Genomic DNA, 22,387 nt, shown 5'->3' with positions numbered 1-22,387 from the left:
AGATAGATAGATAGATAGATAGATAGATAGATAGATAGATAGATAGAGTGGGCTTTTCCTCATAATTTTGAAAACCATCTTCTACTCTCTCGTTCTTAGACTTTCTTTGAGATGTCTGGCGCTATTCTGATTCCTAGTCCTTTACATGTGTCTTTTTTTTCTAACACTCAGAAGGTATTTACATCTGTGTTCTGAAATTGTCTTTATGTCTGTGCTCTGCAGTTTCACTATGAAGTGCCCTCGTGTGGGTCGTTTCCATTCTTGGCACTGGCAACTTGGTAAGGCTTCTACATCTGGATATTAATACATTTCAGTTGTAAAATATTTTATCGTATTTTATTTTTATCATTTTCTTCCTTCCATTTTCATTATTTTTTCTTTCTTTTTGGAGCTTAGTCAGATGTGGAACTTCCTATATTTATCTTCTAAGTATCTTCCTTTTTCTAATATTTTCCACCTCTGTTTTATTTATTTATTTTTTCTTTTTTGAGACAGAGTCTTGCTCTATTGTCAGGCTGGCATGCAGTAGCATGATCTCAGTTTACTGAAACCTCTGCCTCCCAGGTTCAAGTGATTCTCCTGCCTCAGCTTCCCCAGTAGCTGGGACTACAGGCACATGCCACCACACCTGGATAATTTTTTGTATGTTTAGCAGAGTCGGGGTTTCACCATGTTAGCCAGGATGATCTCGATCTCTTGACCTCATGATCCGCCAGCCTTGGCCTCCCAAAGTGCTGGGATTACAGACGTGAGCCACAGCACCCGATCTTCTACCTCTGTTTTTCTGTCTCCCAGGCTGGAGTGCAGTGGTGTGATCTTGGCTCACTGCAAGTTCCACCTCCACCTCCACGATCTCATGCCTCAGCCTCCCCAGTAGCTGGGACTTCAGGCGTGCACCACCACACCTGACTTTTTTTTTTTTTTTTTTTTAGTAGAGATGGGGTTTTGCCATGTTGGCGAGGCTAGTTTCAAACTCTTGGGTGATCCGCCCACCTTAGCCTCCCAAAGTGCTGGGATTATAGGTATGAGCTGCCATGTCTGGCCTCCATCTCTGTTTTTATTATATTTTGAGAAATTTTCTTGACTTTATGTTCCAAACCTTCTCTTCTTTTATTCTAACCACCTGATTTTTTAACTTACCTGTATGTTAATTTTTAAAGTTGCTTTCTGGGACTTTTTAAACAGTTACAACATGTTCTCACAAACCTTAAAGTTTTAGTTGGAGCTGTGAAATTTTTATTGGGGAGAGATTAATTCTGATTTATGCATTTTTTTGGTCTGGGCACTTTCTCTGTATGTTTATTTTACTTGTTTGTTTCTAATTTATGAGGCTTACTTTTATGCCATGAGTACATATTGAAAATGAAAGCTTAAAAAGCTAACAGGCAGCTTTCCAATATGGATGAAGTATGTCAACTCACATGTTTCACTTTGGATTGACAAGGGGGGGAGAGCCACATTTTCACTGGTGATTTCTAAACATCAATATGTGAAGAACTTTTCCCTGAAGCCATTCTATTTTCCAGACGAGTTCTCCAGTCTCCTGACTGGAATATGTGCAAAAAAGGCTGGATGGGAATAAAGGAATAGAGAACAACCATCCTTGAGTGCAGCTTTTCAATCAATATTCCTAAATTTTCCCTTAATCTCAAGTATTCACTCTTTAATTCCTATAGAGAAAGAACCTACAATTTTTTGTCTGAAAGCTACCCATCTAGCTATTGGTTCAACTAGTTATTGGATAGAAATAAGAGCTGAGATTCCAGTTCCATATTCAGACATGTAAACCATTCCTTTGTTGGTACCATTTTTAGTTCTGGACTTTACTTCCTATATTCTGAAATATATGCCATCCTGACCCTTTGTGCATTTGAGGGGACAAAAACAAAGCCCTTCTTCTTCTGTATAAGCTTCTATTCTGATAAGTACATAATTTGTATCATATCCAGAACTGATAACTGACATTCACCAGGTTAGCCACGACAGTTCATGAAATTAGAAATACTATTGTCCTTCTTGGTTATTAGCTACCTCTCCGGAATCCCTTGCACACCCCCTGCCACCTCATCCTCTCCCTAGGAAACCCCGTTTCCACATGCACCCACACGAACTCTTCACAGGAAGCAGATGGTGCACAGAAAATGGGATCATTGAAGGATTTAATGAAGAGACCATTTACAGCGGCATGAAGAGGGTTAAGGGAAACCAACCAACAAGGGATGGGGCAAGACACCAGAATCATCAAGATTAGAAAGCTATTACTTCCTCTAAGCCTGAAGAGGCAAGAAAGGAAACTGTTGGTGCAACCAAGCAGAGCTATAGCTATAGAATAGATTACCCTACAGAAACTGTGGTCCTAGGTAGAGGATAGCAGGCACACAAAACCATGGCTCAGCAGGGAAAGAACCAGTAGAATAATGATCCTGATACCCCTGATGCCTCCTTTAGCTGAACCATCAGGTAGTCAAAAAGCAAGGGAGTCCTCTTAGCTCTAAAAGTTTAGTGGAGGGTACATCTAGAGAAGCCAAGGGTCACAGAGACTGTGCAGCCCACCACTGGCTCAGCAGAGTGTCCCCAGGAAACTCTTCTGCATGACAACAGGCAGTTCTTTCTATTGCTTGGGCCCTGCACCATACTTATTTTTAAGCATTTTAAATAACATTTCTGCTTCTCTGAACTTCCTAAATTCACAAACTGTAACAATCTTTCATCTACTAACATCCCCTCTCTCATTCCCTTTTTCTCTGTGGATTTACACCGACTGTACATGGGAGTAGGAGGGAAGGGGAAACAATTTATTTCATTTTAATGGATGCTCGGGAGGGAGGAGCAATAATTGCCTATGAACAACCTGGCATCTTATTCAATCAAAACACTACTATTTCCCTTGATTCAACTGCCTCATCCATTTGTAGGTCTTTATAAATGCTATGCCATCTCACACCTCCAAGGCATTTTTTCGTCTAACTAGAATAACCTTCATTTACCTGGATAACTCCAAATATTTCTGTAGGCCAGCTCAAAAATCACCTCTCCTAGGGAACCCTGCCTGGCCCTTCCGGTCCATCCTAAGTGCCCTCCTGTGTGCGTTTATAGCACTGTGTGCTTACCACTATCGCCAAACCTTTCCCATTTTGCTGCAATTGTTTAAGTCTACTCTTCAATGACACTATTAGCAGGAATAGCATATCTGTGTTCAGCGGTTCTCAATCTTATCAGACTAAGCCCTCCTATTTATAAGTATGTTTAGTCCTTTTACTCTCCTAAAATGAAATCCACAGTTAATATATCCTACATAAAAACATGCTCAAAATATCAAGAGGCCTGATGTCTTTTGCAGTAAGAGTGTAGCACAGATTCTTAGCATTCACCTTCTTGGACCAGAAGCCAGGGCTGCACCTCTGAGGCCAAATGCAGTACCCAGGGAAGATTAAGCACATTTTGTCCTGGCTTCAGGAGGAGGACTCACCAGCACCCTGTGCATGTTCAGCATGCAGTACCTTGAACAGAAGAGTTTTCTTTGCTGGCAACCGAACATGTATCCTGCAGAGGTGTTTGGAGGAGTTACTGTAGTACTGTGTTATATATACAATTTATCCACAGATGCTAAGTAATTATCTTCAAGGGAGTAAAAATCTGAAATGCCAATGGATCTCAAAATCTTTTGGGGCAGTCTGGGATTCCCCACCAGGAGATGCAAATTTGGAACCAGCTTATGGAAGACATCAGTGGAGACATTTGAGACAGAATGCAAAGAGATGAATCCTGATTATTCAGGTTAAGGAGTAGACCGACTGCCAAAAGTTATTGACACAATGAAAACCAACAACAATGACAAAAGAATCATCAAGTGTGCATAGAACTCAAAAAAAAAAATCTCCCTTTGATAGCTCTGGTGTCAGGTCAGTTGCCAGTTTAACGGCAGACAGTGAACTTTACCAGGGGTCAGGAAATGTGGGGCCCTCGTGCCTTTTGGCATCACATGATCCCATGCCAAGCGACTGTACGTATTTTGGACAATGCTCATATATATCTAAATCTCACTGAGCCACTGAAAATTAATTAGACCTTTCTCCAAGTTCAGAACATTCAAAAAGTTAAGATAATTAGTGATGTTAAAGCTGAAGATATTCAGATTGAAAGCTATAGCATTCATCTAACTATTAAAGTTAGAAATGTTTGTCTCAAATGCCTTTGCATATTTTCAGGGTTTGATCAGTCTTTTGGAGATAGTCTGCCCCAGTGAGTTTTTTGTTTGTGCTTCAAATGAAAAAAGAACTAGGTCAAAACCCCATTAGTATCCTATCAGTTACCATGCATCATTAAGAACAGCTTCCACTGGGGATAATTTTTTTAGGAAGAAAGGTCCACCTTTTTAGAAAAACAATACTATTAATGTGATTAGGAATGTGTAAAAATTCTTAAGAATCTTAAGAAGATTGAAAGTTTATTACCCTCAAAAAATACATGCATTTCAAACCTACATCTGTATGAAGCAGGTGTTAATTTCAAGTGTTGTATAAACAATATCACTATAGCAGCATTTAAATATTATCAACCACAATATGCAATGTAGTTATAGTCTTTTGAAATATGTTTTATATATTTCTATAAATATTATAAATCAGCATTCTGTTCTCGAATAAATTGACAAAATGCCCTCAGCGTAGTATAAGAGCAATAAGAAAATTATGTATAATAAATGAGACTAAATCATTGACGAAGACAAGTCTTAAATTAGTCAGATGTTTGCGACTATATGAAGAATCACATTGAATATAGTAGCTCGTAACACAGTTATAGGTATGTGACCTAAGAGACTCAAATACTGTATCTCAAATAGCCTTTCCAGAAGGACGAATAACCTCTGTAAGTTCTGAACAAAGCCAAGGGTAATCTTATTGTGATTTACATAGTATATTTGCATTCTTGAAAAACTCAGCATATTTGAGTTAAATGGAGTTAGACTCTGAACTCTAATAACTACAAAAATAAATCTTACATCTATTGTCTGTAGACACATTTTAACCTTTTTGAAATTACAAAATTCATCTTACAGTCAATGGCTTCTTACAGTCTCTTTCAATCAGGTTGCAGCCAAGATGAGGAAACTTGAGCAGAGTTGTTCATATTCTCATCACTTCAGTTGGGTTATCTGCTTTGCAAATATTACATGTGTTGAGTTTAATTGCTATATAAAATGTCATTTAAAGACATTATACTATGAATCAACATCAATACAAATAATTATTCACAAGCATGGAAGCAGGACAGTGGACATCATTTTGAACTTACAAAGTATTCGTCATTGGAAGAATAACAATCATTCAATATTTTTCCCAGAGGAACCTCGAACGCCTAGAGCATTTTGTTTGTTTGTTTGTTTGTTTGTTTGTTTGTTTGTTTGTTTGTTTTTGAGATGGAGTCTCGCTCTGCCACCCAAGCTGAAGTGCAGTGGCGCAATCTTGGCTCACTGCAAGCTCTGCCTCCCGGGTTCACACCATTCTCCTCCCTCAGCCTCCCGAGTAGCTGGGACTACAGGCACCCGCCACCACGCCTGGCTAATATTTTTGTACTTTTAGTAGAGATGGGGTTTCACTGTGTTAGCCAGGATGGTCTCGATCTTCTGACCTTGTGATCTGCCCGCCTCCCAAAGTGCTGGGATTACAGGTGTGAGCCACCGCACCCGGCCAAGAACATTTTTTTATTAAAAAAATAAGACACCATGAATAAACATCACCTTACATTTTCATCATGAATTATATGCAAAGATTAACTATCATATGCCATTCAGTGCAACAGAAGGCAGAATTTGTAGATCAATCTGAGTAACAAAAAGGAGGAGAATTTGTAGATCGCTCAGAGTAGTTAAAAGAAATTTCAGAAGAGCAAGAGCTGTTGAGACTGACACATGTGTTGTGTAGAACTATACTGAAGGAATTGTGTCATAGTATGATTTGCAGTGTTCGTCCTTCTCAGTTATATATATAATTATAGTACATCTTAAAATCAATGATACCTTATATTGAGTGAAATATGGCACTTAAATGTCTTGCAAAATATTTCAAAATCCTGGGAACCTGGAATAATTCTTCATGGTGAAGGACTATCCTACAAATTGTAACATATCTAGAATGCTTGGCTCCTGGCCACCAAATATCATGATAACAAAAAGAAAAATCAAATAAATTGCAAAACACAACTGGGGATGGAAGTGGGAGTTGGGTACTGCTTCTGTTAGAAATTAGTATCGTAGAGCTTATCCCCAGGAACTAGTACATAATAGGTGTTCAATAAGTGCTTTTTGAAGGATTAACTAATTACTAAACTTTAAAATTTCCCAATAGGTTAAATATTGCTTGTTCAGTCATTGACCATTGTTTGAAAAGTGGATCACTTGATTATTTATATTGTGGGCTTTGGTTTTCTAGTGTAAAATTTTTGCCCTCCATTTAATTGTGCATTATTTTAGCAACTGAGATCATGGTATGATTCATTTTATTATTCACTCACACACACATTCAATAAATACTTATTAACAGTTTACCATGAACCAGACATTGTACTAAGTACTGTGAAAACAATGTAAAATAATGTGTATATAGACTGTTCCCTTGCTTAGCTTACAACGTCAAAGGCAGGAAATTTATAAAGCAATAACAATAAAATGAGATAAGTACTCTGAAAGAAAGGAGGGGGTAGAAATGAGATTCATTTGAGTTTTAGTCATACTAATTCATTTTGCCAGTGGTAGATACATTCTTATTTTGGATGCAGATAGCGCTATCACTTCAGTGTCTCTGGAGGCTATTAAAAATCCTATTTCTGTGAGTCTTTAGCTCAGTAGAGAAAATGATTGGCAGCATGACTGTGGGTATGGCATTTTCACTTTATATTGATAATAATGAGGGATGCTTTAAATGAAAAATATTGAAATGAGAATGTCTATTCAAGCTTTTAGCTCACATTTATTGTCTCAAAAGCTCTACAATTTCAGTCTCAAAATGGGCCCAGTAGAAGTGCTCAGCAGTGTGCTTTGAAGAGCTGTCCAGCAAAACATGTCCTAAACATTCTTCAAATTGAACACAAAGTGACCAACTAGATGCAGTCCCAAAAATGCCATTCCTACTGAGAGAGACTGAATTATCAAGTAAACCACCATAATTTGGGCAGATCTCCAGAGAGAAAATGCTGAGAGTGGATGGAGAAGCGATGCAGGAACCAAGGCGGAAGAGGGATGAAGCTGGGAATCCTGTGTAGGATACCCTAATGCCAGGGCTAGTTCCAGATCCAATGGCTTCTGAGAAAAGGGTGAGTGAGGGAACTGAGGGACAGTCCACTCTTGCTGCAGACCTCTGGAATCTTAGCTACAGAGGACTCTGTATCCCCCATGGACATGGACTTCTAGCAGGGCATCTCCCTAGGGAGCAGGCAGAGACAGGCCATTGGACGGATGGAGCCTGGGAGCTTTTGCACACTGGGCTCTCCTGCAGAGAGTGAGGACAGAAGCCCATCCCCCAGGGCTCGCCATTCCCCTCCAGGAGGTGGAGGCCCCAGCTGACCTCTAAGCCAGCAGATGCGGGGCCAGCTTCACCACAGGACTGGAGGCATCTGCTCTGCAAGCTCTTCTGCCTGCTGCTCCCTCATAGGGTCTACGCCTAGCTTCCCTGCAGGAGTGGGTACATAGTGCAGCCCCTGCAGCACACCCTTAGTGAGTTACTGCACCTAAGTACTTTCCTGAGGACCCTGGAACACACTGGATCTCTCACCACTACCAGAACCCAGACCCAAGCCAACATCCCGGTGCCCCCAGGGCTGTAGCGGGCAGCTCAAGAGTACAAAGCCAAGATCTGTGGCTGGCACTTAAGTGGAGAAGGAGCCCCCATCCTCAGAACACTGAGAAGGGTGAGATACATGGGTTCCTGGGACAGAGAGGGAACAGAGTGTGCCTTCCTCCTCAAGGCCATTTCAGAGACTATGTTCACATCTCCCTACCACAGCCTCTGCCCAAGGGGGCCCCACCACACGGAGCACCTAACAAAAAAATATGGGTGTAGCAGCAGCCACCAGAGGGGCTCCCCCAAGACCCAGGAGTGGACTGGTGAGGGGGCTCTCTCCCCTGCCACCACAGAGTATGCCTGTGAATACAAGGTAGTACAAAAGAGTCATGTGACTGGTTATTAGCTTAGCTACTGGCCATTATTCTTAAGTGTGATCTACTGGATTCCAACTCAACCTACAACACCAAAAATTTATCCCACTAACATATACACCTGTGAAACCAAGGGCAAGAATTGACCCAAATATAAAGTTCCTTTACAGAGCCCTGGGCATCTAGAAGCATCCAGAAATGAAGCCAACTGCATATACTCAACTTAAACCACAGTTAAAGGAACACCAATTCTCCCAGATGAGAAAGAATCAGCACAAGAAATTTCAGGCAATCTAAAAAGCCAGAGTGTCCCCTTTCCTCTAAACGAGCCCACTGGCTCCCCAGCAATGGTTCTTAACCATTCTAAAATGGCTGAAATGACAGGCATAAAATTCAAAAGCTGGATGGCAAGGAAAGTCATCAAGATTCAGGAGAAAGTTGAAACTCAATCAAAAGAATCCACAGAATCCAGTAAGGTGACCCAAGGGCTGAAAGGCAAGATAGCCATCATTTTTTATTTTTTCTTTGAGACAGGGTCTCACTCTGTCACCCAGGCTGGAGTGTGGTCATACAATCAGGGCTTACTGCATCCTCAACCTGCCAGGTTTAGGTACACATGACCACACCCAGTTGATTTTTTGTATTTTTTTGTAGAGAAAGGATTTTGCCATGTTACCCAGGCTGCAAAATAACAATCTTAAGAAAGAACCAAACTGAACTTCTAGAGCTGAAAAACTCACTATAATAATTTTGTAATACAATTGGAAGTATTAACAATGGAATAGACCATGCTGAAGAAAGAATCTAGAGCTTGAAGACTGGTTCTTTGAGTCAACTCAGTCAGACAAAAATAATGAGAAAGGAATTAAGAAAAATGAACAAAACCTCTGAGAAATGTAAGATTATGTAAAGAGACCAAATCTATGACCCTTTAGCATTCCTGAGCAAAGAGAGAGAATAAGCAACTTGGAAAATATACTTGAGGATACAGTTTGTGAAAATTTCCCTCATCTCACTAAGAGATTAACAGGCAAATCCAAGAAATACAGAGAACCCCAGCTAGATATTATACAAGAGGACCAATCCACAAGGCGCATAGTCATCAGATTCACTGAAGGCAACACAGAAGAAAAAGTTTCAAAGGCAACTAGAGAGAAAGGTTAAGTTACGTACAGGTAGCCCCATTAGGCTAGTACCAGACCTCTCAGCAGAAACGTTACAAGCCAAAAGATATTGGGGGCCTATTTTCAGTGTCCTTAGAGAAAAGAGATTCCAACCAAGAATTTCATATCTGGCTAAACTAAACTTCATAAGTGAAAGAGAAATGAAATCCTTCCCAAATAAGCAAATGCTAAGGGAATATGTCTCAACTAGATCAGCCTTATAAGAGGTTCTGAAGGGAGTACTAAACATGAAATCAAAAGAACACCTGCTACCACAAAAATACACTTATGCACACAGCCCACGGACACTATAAAGCAACTAGACAATTAAGTCTACATAACAGCCAGTTAACAACACAGTGACAGGATCAAAATCACACATATCAATAGTAACCTTGAATGTAAATTGGCTAAACATCCAATTTAGAAGATGCAGAGTGGCAGTCTTGGTAAACAGAAATGACTCAGCCATCTGTTGTTCAAGAGACTCATCTCACATGTAATGGCAACCACATGCTCAAAATCAAAGGATAGAAAAAGGTCTACCATGCAAATGGAAAACAAAAGAAAGCCACAGTCACTATTCTTATATCGGAAAAAAAGAAAAAGAAAAAGAAAAAAAAGCTTTAAACCAATAAAAATTAAGGACAATGAAGGGTATTACATAATTATAAAGGGTCCAATCCAACAAGAAGCCTTAACTATCCTAAATATATATGCATCTAACAATTGAATACCCAGATTCATAAAACAAGTTCTTCTTGACGTAAAAAAAAGGCTTAGCCAAAAATACAATAATAGTGGGAGACTTCAACACCCCACTGACAACATCAGACAGATCATCAAGGCAGAAAACTAACAAAGAAATTCTGGATTTAAACCTAACATTTGACTAATTGAACCTAATAGACATCTACAGAACACTCCACCCAACAACCACAGAACATACATCCTCATCTGCACACAGAAAGTATTCTAAGATCAACCACCTGTCCGATCACCAGGAAAATCTCAATAAATTAAAAAACTTGAAATCATAGCAAGCATACTTGTGGACCACAGTAAAATAAAAATAGAATTCAATATCAAGATTTCTCAAAACTACACAAATACACAGAAATTAAACAATTTGATTTTAAATAACTTGTGTGCGAACATTGAAATTAAGTCAGAAATCAAAAATTCTTTGAAATTAATGAAAATAGGGATGCAACTTAACAAAATCCCTGGGATGTACCCAAAGCAATGGTAAGAGGAAAATTTATACCCCTGAAGACTTTCAGCAAGAAGTTAGAAAGATCTCAAATTAACAAACTAGCTTTGAATCTAAACAAACTAGAAAAAAAAAGAAGAGAAAACAAAAGAGAAAAACAACCCTAAAGCATAAGAAAATAAATAACTAAAATTAGAGAAAAACATAACAAAGTTAAGATGGGAAAATGCATACAAAAGATCTATGAGGTCGAGTACGGTGGCTCATGCTTGTAATCTCAGGACTTTGGGTGGCTGAGATGGGAGGATGGCTTAAAACCAGGAGCTTAACGTGCAGGTTTGTTACATATGTATACTTGTGCCATGTTGGTGTGCTGCACCCATCAATTCGTCAGCACCCATCAATTCATCATTTATATCAGGTATAACTCCCCAGTGTAATCCCTCCCCCCTGTCCCCTCCCCATGATAGGCCCCAGTGTGTGATGTTCCCCTTCCCGAGTCCAAGTGATCTCATTGTTCAGTTCTCACCTATGAGTGAGAACATGCGGTGTTTGGTTTTCTCTTCTTGTGATAGTTTGCTAAGAATGATGGTTTCCAGCTGCATCCATGTCCCTACAAAGGACTCAAACTCATCCTTTTTTATGGCTGCATAGTATTCCATGGTGTATATGTGCCACATTTTCTTAATCCAGTCTGTCACAGATGGACATTTGGGTTGATTCCAAGTCTTTGCTATTGTGAATAGTGCCGCAATAAACATACGTGTGCATGTGTCTTTGTAGTAGAATAATTTATAATCCTTTGGGTATATACCCAGTAGTGGGATGGCTGGGTCATATGGTACATCTAGTTCTAGATCCTTGAGGAATTGCCATACTGTTTTCCATAATGGTTATGCACATGTACCCTAGAACTTAAAGTGTAATTAAAAAATAAAATAAAATAAAATAAAGGAAAAAAATAAAATAAAAAATAAAAATAAAAAAATAAAATTCTAGTTTCTAATTGTTTATTACTAGTATATAAAATATGATTTTTTATGTTTACCTTATATATTGCAACTTTGCTAAAATCATTTGTGCATTCCAGGAGTTTTTTAAATGTAGATTCTTTGGGATGTTCTATGGTCATGTTGTCTACAAAAAGGGATAGTTCTATTTATTCCTTTACAATCTGTGTGCCTTTTATTTATTTATTTATTTTCTTGCCTTATTTCATTAGGACTTCCAGTATGCTGCTGAATAGCACCAGTTAGGTGGAAAACTTTGCCTACTATATAACAGCACTATTGTGTTTGATGTTAGGTATGGATTTCTTTGTGGACACCCTTAATCAAGTTAAGAAAATTCTATTTAGAGTTTGGTGAAGATTTTTATCTTGAATGTATGTTAAAATGTGTTAAGTTCTTTTTCTGCATCAGTTAATATGCTTGTGTGTCATTTATTCTTTCATTTGTTAATACAGTATGATGGCTTGTGTTGGTCAATTTTCAGCTGTTGAACTAGCCTTGCATTCCTGAGATAAACCTCATTTTGTTATGATATATTATTCCTTTTATATATTGCTAGATTTTATTTGCTAACATTTTGCTGAGTATATTTGTGTTCATCAGAGTTATTGGCCTATATTTTCTCTTCTCATAATATTTTTGTAGGTTTTGATTTCAGACTAATTCTAACACTATAACTTGAGTTGTGAAATGTTCCCTCTTCTTCTACTTTCTGAAAGTGATTATATAGAATAGGTGTTTCTTCTCCTTTAAATGTTTGGTGGGTTGTAGCAGTGAAACTGTCTTTGCCTAAAGATTTTCTTTATCAGAGATTTTGTAAACTATCAATTTTATTTCTTTAATAAATATAGAACTATTGAGGTTAAAAAAAACAAAAACAAAAAACAAAAAAAAAAAAAAAACAGGAGTTTGAGACCAGCTTGGGCAACACAGCAAGACTCCAACACTATGAAAAGAAAAAATAAATTCAAATTAAAAAGATTAGTAAAGTCATAAATAGGTTCTTCAGAAATACAAACAGGACTGACAGACTGCTAGGTGGATTAACAAAGACTAAAAAAAAAGAGAGAGAGAGAGAGAGAAGATCCAAATAAGTACGATCAGAAATGACAAAAATGGCATTACAGTTTACCCCTCAGAAATACAAAAGATCCTCAGAGAATACTATTCAACTTTTTGCACACAAATCAGAAAACCTAGAGAAAATGGATAAATTCCTGGAAACACACAACCTTGTAAGATTGAATGAGGAAGAGATTGAAACTCTGAATAGACCAATATCAAGCTCTGAAATTGAATCAGCAATTAAACAATTTGAACCTACCAACCAATAAAAGCCTACCAAACAATAGAACCTACCAACCAATAAAAGCCCTGGATCAGATGGATTCACAGCCTAATTCTACCAGATTTACAAAGAATAACTGTTATTGATCCTACTCAATCTGTTCCAAAAAAAATGCAGAGGAGAGACTCCTCCCTAACTCCTTCTTTGAAGCCAGCATCAGCTAAATACCAACATCTGGCAGAGACACAACACAGTAAGAAAACTTCAGGAAAATATACCTGAGAAACACAGATTAAAAATTACCTCAACAAAAGACTAGCAAAGCAAATCCAGCAGTACATTAAAAAGTTAGTTCACCATGATCAAGTAAGCTTTATTCCTGGGACGCAAGGTTTGTTCAATATACACAAATCAATAAATATGATTCACCACATAAACAGAATTAAAAGCAAAAATCATGTGATCATCTCGATAGATGCAGAAAAAGCTTTCAGTAAAATCCAATATCTCTTTCTTGAAAAAATCTCTCAACAAACGAGGCATCGAAGGAACATACCTCAAAATAATAAGAGCTGTCTATGACAAACTCACAGCCAAAGTCATACTGAAAAGGCAAAATCTAGAACCATTTCCCTTGAGAACAAAAACAAACCAAGGATACCCACTTTCACCACTCCTATTCATCACAATACTGGAAGTCCTAGAGAGAACAATTAGACAAGAGAAAGAAATAAAAAGTATCCAAATAGGAAAAGGATAAGTTAAACGATCTCTCTTTGCTGATGATATTATTCTACACTTAGAAAACCCCAAAGACTCTGCCAAAAGGTTACCAGAACTGATAAACGATTTTAGCAAGGTTTCAAGATATAAACTCAATGTGCAAAAATCAGTAGCATCTCTATAGAATGATAAAATCCAGGCTGAGAGTCAAATCCAGAACACGGTCTCTCTCTTTTTCTTTTCTTTTCTTTTTTTTTTTTTTTTTTTTTTTTGAGATGGAGTCTCGCTCTGTAGCCCAGGCTGGAGGGCAGTGGCCTGATCTCCGCTCACTGCAGGCTCCGCCTCCCAGGTTCACACCATGCTCCTGGCTTAGCCTCCTGGATAGCTGGGACTACAGGAGCCCGCTACCACGCCAGGCTAATTTTTTTGTATTTTTTAGTGGAGATGAGGTTTCACCGTGTTAGCCAAGATGGTCCCGATCTCCTGACCTTGTGATCCGCCCACCTTGGCCTCCCAAAGTGCTGGGACTACAGGCGTGAGCCACCGCGCCAGGCCCAGAACACTGTCTCTTTTACAATAGCCACAAACAAAATGAAATGCCTAGGAATACAGCTAATCAAGGAGGTGAAAGATCCATATAGGGAGAACTACAAAACACTACTGAAAAAAATGGCATGTGACACAAATAAATGGGAAAACGTGCAATGCTCACGGATTGAAAAAATAAATACCATCAAAATGGCCATACTGCCCAAAGCATTTCACAGACTCAATGCTCTTCCTATCAAACTACCAATGAAATTCTTCACAGAATTAGAAAAAACTTTTAAAATTAATGTGGAACCAAAAAGAGCTCAAATAGGCAAGGCAATCCTAAGCAAACAGAGCAAAGCTGGAGGCATCACATTACCCAACTTCAAACTATACTACAAAGCTACAGTAACCAAAAGAGCAAGGTACTATTACAAAAACAGACACAGACCAATGAAACAAAATAGAGAGCCCAGAAATAGTGTCACACATCTACAACCATCTGATCTTCAACACAGTCAACAAAAACAAGCAATGGGGAAAGGATTCCCTATTAAATAAATGGTGCTGTGATAGCTGCCTAGCCATATGAAGAAGAATGAAACTAGACCCTTACATTTCACCATATACAAAAATTAAAGCAAGATGGATTAAATACTTAAATGTAAGACCTTGAACTACAAAAATCTTAGGTGAAAACATAAGAAATACTACTCTTGACATTGGTCTTGGCAAAGGATTTTTGGTTAATTCTCCAAAAGCAATTGCAACAACAGCAAAAAAAAAATGCAGTTGACAAATGCTACCTAATTATTGCTACCTAATTAAACTCAAGAACTGAAATTTGAGAAACTAGTTCATGAGAAACTAACTAGTTCATGAGAAATTTCAGTTCTTTAATTTAATTAGGTTTTTTTTTTTTTTTTTTTTTTTTTTTTGCAATTGCTTTGGGAATTAGTTCCTCAAATTTCGGTTCTTTAATTAGGTCCCATTTGTCAATTTCATTTTTTGTTGTAAAGAACCTAATTAAACTAAAGAATTGAAATTTAACATTTATTCTGCATGGCAAAATAAACCATCAAGAGAATAAACAGACAACCTACAGAGTGGGAGAAAATATTTACAAACTATGCAAAGGTCTAATAATATCCAGAATCTATAAGGAACTTAAACAAATCAACAAGAAAAAAAATCACTAAAAAAATGTGTAGAGAACATGAACAGACACTTCTCAGAGAAGACATACAATAGCCAAAAAACACATTACAAAATGCTCATCATCACTAATCATCAGAGAAATGCAAATCAGAACCACAATGAAATACCATCTTATACCAGTCAAAATAGCTATATTAAAAAGCTGAAAAACAATGAATGCTTATACACTATTGTTGGGAATGTAAATTAGGTCAAGTGCTGTGAAAAGAAATTTGAAAGTTTCTCAAAGAACTTAAAACACAGGCAGTAATCTCATTACTGAACATGTACCTAAAGGAAAATAGATCATTATACCAAAAAGAACCATGCACTCATATGTTCATCATCACACTATTCACAGTAGAAAGACATAGAATCAACCTAGGTGTCCAACAATGGTGGATTGAATAAAGAAAATGTACATATATACTATGAAACACTGTGCAACCATAGAAATAATGAAATCATGTCCTTTGCAGCAATATGGATGGAGATGGAGGCCATAATCTTAAGTGAGTTAACTCAGGAACAGAAAACCAAATACCACATGTTCTCTCTTATAAGTGGGAGCCAAACATTGAGCACACATGGGAATAATAAACACCATGGACTACTAGAGAAGGGAGGGTTGGGGTCATGGGTTGAAAAACTACCTATTGGGTACCATACTTATGACCTGGGTCCAATATACCTATGTAACAATCCTACATGTGTATCCCTGTATCTAAAATAAAAGCTGAAATTTAAAACTATATATATATATACACACATACATACATATATATATATATAATTTACTATTTTAACAATTTTTAAGTTTAGAGTTCAGTAACATTAAGTACATTCACATTGTTGTGCCCATCACCACCATTCATCTTGAGAACTTTCTCATCTTCCCAAACAGAAAACTCCATTAACCAATAACTCCCTATTCCTCCTTCCCACAGCCCCTGAGAACCACTATTCTACTTTCTGTTTCCATGAATTTGACTACTTTAGGTACCTCATACAAGTGGAATCATACAATATTTGTCTTTTTTTGGCTGGCTTATTTCAGTTAGCATGTTTTCAAGGGTCATCCATGGTATACTATGTGTCAGAACTTTATTCTTTTTGATGACTGGATATATCATTGTATGTATAAATCATGTTTTGTCATTTATTTATCTGTTGATGGTCATTTGGACTGTCTCACCTTTTGGTTATTGTGAATAATGCTGCTATTGCTGCCGAATGCCAGGTATTTGGCCTAGGTCCTGTTACTACCTGCACAGAAAGCCAATAACTGAAACAAGGAGTATTGTAAGAGAAGAAAGGCATTATGATGTGTGATGTCAGCCAGAGAGATGGAAGAGCAGTATCAAATCTGTCTCTCTCCCCTGACTAAAGTTGGAGCTTTATTAATATATAGCATGGAAGGAAAACAGTAGGGTTAAGGAACAGGAGTTGGTCAACAGGCATCAGGTGGTCAAATGAGGGGGTCTAGCATCTCTCTGTAATCACATGTGGAAAATGAAAATTAGGGAGAGGTAAGAAAGACAAGCCAATCAACAGGCAGCAGGTATATCTCACTGTCTGGTATGGTGATCTGGAAAGCCTCAGTTCCCCAATACCACCCAGGAGGCCTGGCCGTCAAAGGAACTCAGAAAAGACAAATTTAAGTTTCTCAAATTTCAGTTCTATTGAAAAATTGGACCAGTTTCACGATGAACGTTGGTGTAATAACTGTTTCTTAATCATTTTAAAAATTCACTTTTCTTCTTAAAAAAATTAAACACAGAAAGAGTTTACACATGCCATCTATTCTGTTAAGTGTAATACAAAATGAAACAATAATCCAAACTTCTCACTTCCCCAATTTAATGAACAAATTGGTGATATAACTGTTAACTGATATTGTTACTTTTAGACATATTTGAATGTACTTTTTAAAATGTTACTAATGTTACTGAATTGCAAGAAGAAACTATTTTACAGATTATGATCACTTTTAAACATTAGATAGATTCTTTCTTTCTTTTCTTTCTTTCACATACACAAACATTTATCCCAAATGTCAGCATTTTGAAAAGAAAAAGCTGAAAAAATGGTGACGTGAGAAATAGAAATTAAATTAGTAAGTGGAGTAGGTTTGTCCATGCCCTCTTGTTGATTGAATTGAGTTGTGTCTAAAGAGATTGCCCTAAAAGTCACCAAAATCTAGTTTCCATGTTTTAATATATTTATAATTCTATCATAATGTTGTCTTTTCACAGAAATGAGAGAAAATAAACTAATCAAAACCAAAGTCCTAGGTCAAAAGGCATGTGGTTATTAAACCTTCATGTGATCTCAGACACATCCATGTCTTTAAATAAAGAGGCAAATGCACCCTTTTAAGGTATAATCTTTGGGAAACATATCTCAATTTTTGAGAAACATCTCAAACAATCTTCGAGAAATATATTTCTAATACAGTAGGAAATTTTCTTCTTCTTTGAAATAACAGGGTAATTTAACACAGTGAATTAAATATTTTGTGCCCCAATCACTAGTACATTTTGTGATTTTTATTTCCCCAAATTTCTGATTCATTTCTGACCACTGAAATCTTTTCTTGTTGATATGTGAACATTAATATCTGATCTTTTCCCTCAGTATCATTTTGTTTCTTGCCTTATCCCCATCCCTACACCAAATCTTTTGTTTCATATTACTGAAAAGATGACTTTAGAAGTTCAGTGCTTGTCAGGGTGTTAGCAAGAGCATCCAAAATAAACTTAATGGGTAGCATTTGCAGATAAACTACATCATCATGAATATGGATGTGAAAATAATTGACTTTGAAAACTTAGAAATTCACAAGTGCTACAGTTAAATCTTTTAAAAAGATATTTAGTATTTTACTGTTTCTGCCTTTTAATGAGCGAAATATAGTCCAATTCTTCTATGCCTTTCAATGAGCTAAATACTCTCCAATTCTTCTATAGTGACATTTCTCGTACATTTATAAATGACAGTTGAAAAATCTCTACACAGGATAACCTGGTCCATTACTATAAAACTCACAAACACTAGTGCATCTATATATTCTCAGAATTAAAAGTTTGTGACAAGGGTTACTTAAAAGACAATTTTGTTCTTCTTTACCACTTGACTGATAAAACAGGTAACTGGAAATGTGGTTCTGATTATATTACTCTGACAGATACCTCTTCTATTTCCAGTACAAAGTGAGGACAATCCTATGAGGTACTTTCATAGGTGTGAAGTTATAAAGTTACTAGACCTTAAAACTTTTGTTGATAAGACAACCAAGAGCTCAAGGAGTTGCCCTATAAAAAACACTTGCCCTATAAAAAACCAGCAAGCTTGTGGCTGAATATTCTTTCAAAATTGACTTTGCTTAATTAACCTCTCCTTAAGTCCTTATTCTACTCTCATGTAAGCACATTATCCCAAAATAAAGGATTTTGGCTTGAATTCAGTGGACTAATATAAATATTCTGTAATCCAGACACACCAAAAGTAAGAGGGACTGGAAAACAAACAAACAAAAAATCATTTTTCATCTCTGAAATTGCATAAATTGGTGGTGATCTACATTTATCACTATTTTAAGTTATGATTTTTATACTTAGAAACATGATTACAAAGCTAAGTGGTTAAATCATAAATTTCTTTTTACCCCTTTCTACACAAATGTCAAAGTTCTTATTATGAATCACAGAGCAATCTATGATATTTTTCCACATAAAATTGGATTTACTTCTTTCAATTTCAAGCTGGTTATCTGTTCCAGCTATAGGGTTGCCTCAAGCCCATATTTTATTGCCTCTCAGAGTTAAACCCACTTGCCTTTTCCTTATTTTGTGGTGCTAGATCTAAATTCTATAAACTCCTTTATTTCTTTGCCAGCTGATTTAATGCTAGGCTCTGCCAATAGAAGGTGTCTGAGGGAAAAGCCTCAATTTGAGGAGAAATAGATCATTTTTCAGTAGTATCTGCCCTGTAACTTCAAGAAATTAGGAATCTTTTAGGAATGCTGTGGAATTCTCTAGCTCTCAAACTGTGATTTGAGCCAAGTTTATTTTCTTTCTCTAAGTACTCAAGTGCACTCTAATAGAGTCTATCACACACTGTGGTCAATGTTGTTTGTCATCATTGCTACTATAATATTAATCTCCTAACTGGACTCTTACAAGTACTTTATCTTCAAGTCAATGTTTTATCAAACATCTCTGTAGCCTTCAGTCTACATCAAATAAAAATGATATAAAAGGACTGGGCTCAGGCAGTGGTGGATCAATCTCCTTTTACACTAACTTCTTCATTGCCTCCTGTCCTTCAATCTAGTCCTGTAACCTCATGTGTAGTTTCTTATTACCAGTTGACTGAGGAAGAAAAACTTAATCCTGGCTTTAAAATGGGAAAGATAACTACAGAATTGGACCTAATGGGCAGTGGCAAAAGAAAAAAAAAAATTATAGAATTTCAATGGGACATTTGATTGTCTACTGAATTGAAAGAAAGCCAAAAGTAAAGATCTACACTGGTGCATAAGTTGTTGCTAATTGTTTAACTGGATGAATCAGAGACTTTGAAGGAACAGGGTTGTAATATCAGTAACAAAAAGTCTGGGAAAATGTTATGTGAACAGACCACTCAGAATGGCCTCAAAGAGAAAAAATGCCTGTGTCCCATTTAAAAAAATATTCACCAAAGGGCATCCACTGCAAAAGCAGCAATCACTAAGTGAACAAAATAACACATTCTGTGACTGTCAGTCACTCCTTTCCCCAGATACCCCAGAGCACGCTTAATAGGCCTAGAAAAAAGTAGCCACACTGCAAGAAATAGACACTATATGTAGTCTTAACAGGGACGTATTTTTGCCAAAGGTGACCTGGCTACAATTGCTGTTAAATGTTGAATCCAACAACAGAGATCAACACTGAGCCCTCAATATGTCACCTTTTCTTGGGAGGAACAGCCAGCCATTTGGTGGCAAGTTGATTACATTGGGCCCCTTTTATTATGAAGAAATAGAGATTCATCCTCACTGGAATAGACAAATATTTTGGAGATGAATTTTCTTTCCCTGTCCACAATGTTTCTGCCAACACCACCACCTGTGGATTCACAGAATGCCTTATTCACCATCATGTTATTTGGCAAAGCATTGCTTCAAATTATTCTACGGTAAAGAACTGCAGCAATGGGTTTATGCTCAAGGATTCAACTGGTCATACAACATACTTCATCTTCCAGAAGTGATTGGACTGAAAGAAAGATGGATTGACTTATTAAAAATAGCTTCAGTTGGAAGGCCACGCCCTCTTTGTCTTACAGGAGACAATTACATGGTGTTTTCTCCCCTACATTCAAAATATGTGGAGAATCAAGGAGGAAAAGTAGAGTGAACCTTCTCACTAATATGCCACAGAACATCAGCACTGCAGGTTTTGGGGGAATGGTTCCACTGGGAACACCAAAATGAATCCACTGATATCAAAGCTGAGACTTTTACCTAGCCATTTGGCATGTCTTATGCCACAGAAGCAATAAACAAAAAGGGGAATTACCCTAATGACTGAAGTGGATGAACTGAACTACCAGGAAGAAATTGAGTTTCTCTTGGACTTCACCCCTTCTACTTTTTCCCTTTGCTAATTTTAACCTGTATCCTTTGTCTGTAGTACAATGTAACTGTAAACACCCAGTTTTTTTGAGTTCTGTGATTCCTTCTAGTGAATTATCAAGCTTGAGAGTGGTCTTGGGGTCCTTTGACTCAGTCCTGTAGTTCAATGTTGATTAGATGTGGTGTAGTGAGCATCTGTCCTTGTGCTATCTATTACCATACAAAAGATTCTTACAACTTTTCTCCCTTAAGTATCTTATATGCTATAGTTTTATTTTTTATTATTTTGTAGATGCTCTTTGTACCCCTAATAGAACTATAGAAAGTTCCCTTCTATTCTTAGTTTGCTAAGGATCACATTATAATTGTTAAATTTTAGAAATTTTTATCTCCATCTGCCAAAAGGAACATGCTTTCTTTTGCCTTAATCTGAGAGTCTAGCCCTTTGGTTTCAGTTAGCTATTATAGTAATAATGCTTCAAAAAGATCCTAACTCAATGTCTTCAAACAACCATCTTTTATATCGTTCACACATTTGTAGGGCTGCTTGAATGGCTCTTCCAAACTCATCTAGACTTGGCTCCCGACTGTGGGATTGATTTAAGTGTGTTCCACGTTGCTATCATGTTTCTGGGACCAACAGCCTGCACAGGGCATAATTTTCTCCTGGCAATGATAGAAGCACAAGAAGGTAAGAGGAAACACACAGTGCCTCTTAAGATTTGGCATAGGAACTGGGCATATTTTATTCTTGTTCATATTCTATTGGCCAAAGTCACACATCCAACGGGCCATGGAAATATATTCCACTTCTATTTTGAGAAACCACAAAATCCCATATCAAAAGGTATGGATATAGGGAAGGATGAGAAATCTGGAACAATAATTCCATGAATCAAAAGATTCTTAGCTGTATGTAACAGTAACATTTTCATCTCACTCCTATTCCTTGCATCTTATTCCAGCAATCCATTAAGCCCAAGCTCATTAATAAACACATTGTATTCAGGTACCTATTTCATATAAGAAAAGTTGCTCTCTAGTTGTCACTATTTGTATATAAGCTATCTTTTCTCTCTCGTTGATTTTAAGATATTTTCCTGTGATTGATATTCTCTAGTTTAATAATGACTAATAATTTTCTGAAATTTATGGCAGGCAAGAAACTAAAGATCCAGAAATCTCAGAGAACACTAAGCAGGATAAATATAAAAATATCTACACCTAAGCATATTACATTCAAATTCAACAACCAAAGATCAAGAAACAAGTTAGAAAAGAACGCAAAGAAGAAAATTACCTAATCTATAAAGGAATAAACATAAGAATTACATTCAGATTAATCTTCAGAAATCATGCAAGCAAAAAAAGAGTGAAATGAAATATTTAATGTGTTGAAAGAAAAAATCATTTACCTAGAATGCTGAATCTATAAAATTACTCTTCAAAAGTAAAGAAAAAATAACTTTCTTAGAGAAGCAAAAATTGAG

General features: G+C 37.0%; 1 pseudogene; it reads right to left on the bottom strand.

The window, feature by feature from the left end:
• Nucleotides 1-22,387, bottom strand: part of LOC111538630 — a 54,731-nt pseudogene that overhangs the window by 1,833 nt on the left and 30,511 nt on the right.

Source organism: Piliocolobus tephrosceles, chromosome 5, assembly GCF_002776525.5.
Source record: "Piliocolobus tephrosceles isolate RC106 chromosome 5, ASM277652v3, whole genome shotgun sequence".
Lineage (NCBI taxonomy): Eukaryota > Metazoa > Chordata > Mammalia > Primates > Cercopithecidae > Piliocolobus > Piliocolobus tephrosceles.
The sequence above is the reverse complement of the archived record's forward strand: the minus strand, read 5'-3'. Positions and strand labels throughout refer to the sequence as shown.